The sequence below is a fragment of the Buceros rhinoceros genome, unplaced genomic scaffold (genome assembly GCF_000710305.1).
Source record: "Buceros rhinoceros silvestris isolate BGI_N320 unplaced genomic scaffold, ASM71030v1 scaffold21794, whole genome shotgun sequence".
Taxonomy (NCBI): domain Eukaryota; kingdom Metazoa; phylum Chordata; class Aves; order Bucerotiformes; family Bucerotidae; genus Buceros; species Buceros rhinoceros.
The window spans coordinates 2410-3324 of record NW_010409168.1 but is presented as its reverse complement, the minus strand read 5'-3'; positions in this window follow the sequence as shown (position 1 = coordinate 3324).

The window sequence follows — 915 nt, the reverse complement described above, 5'->3', positions numbered from 1 at the left end:
CCCGCCGGCCCCGGGCAGCCACCCCTGCCACAGCAGCTGCTCACACGTGTGGCTGCTCGCCCGAGAGGAGGGACAAGCTGGTGACAGACAGCTGGGGCTCTGCCCGTCCTGCAGCTGTCCAAAGGTGCAAAGACATTTAAGAAACTCTCTCTTCGTTCTACATTTTCCTGAAGATCGTGTCCTCTTGTGTAGTATCTACACTCGCTGTAAGCCCGTCAGAGAAGGCCTGTCGGTATGTACGGTTCGTAGCTGCCCACGGCTGGGGTTCAGCGGAAACCTGAGAATCCCGCTCTTGGGGTGAGGTTCTTAATGCTGAAGGATTTGGTAGGGTTTGTTTTGCCCAAGTGGAGAAAAGGTCAAGTTTTATTCATTACTGTGCATCAGCAGCTCGATCTTATTTCTTAACTGTGTTTAAGACGGAGCTGTAGAGAAACCCGTCAGCGCTGCATCGCTCAGTTTATATTGAACGGAAAAACAAAAAGGAACGATTCCATAGGACTTGTGCACGGAGCTCGGTTCCCTTTGCTCAGCGTGTGCTGCAGGATCCGCTGTTCCCCAGCGCCAGGGAAGAGCACGGCGACGGTTTTCAGCCGCCGCAGCTGATGACCCTGGGCAGCAGTGGGGGAGGAGGAGGAGGAGCGCCTTTACAAGCGCTCGGCTGCAGGGACCCTGCTCAGCAGTGAGCAGAACATTTACAAACTCCATAGCTGGGTTTTGAGTCACTAACTACCTAAATACTGGATTTTTTCGCTCTCCAAAGGAGGTGCTTCTTTCTGAAAGCTTTGACCATGGAGAGCCACAGCATGAGGAACGGCCACGCAGTGGACTAGGTGTCATGTAGGTTCTTCCATTCGGTTCCTTTTAATTTTATTGCAGTGTAAATACTTGTCTTCAGATCTTGAGATCAAAGTACGA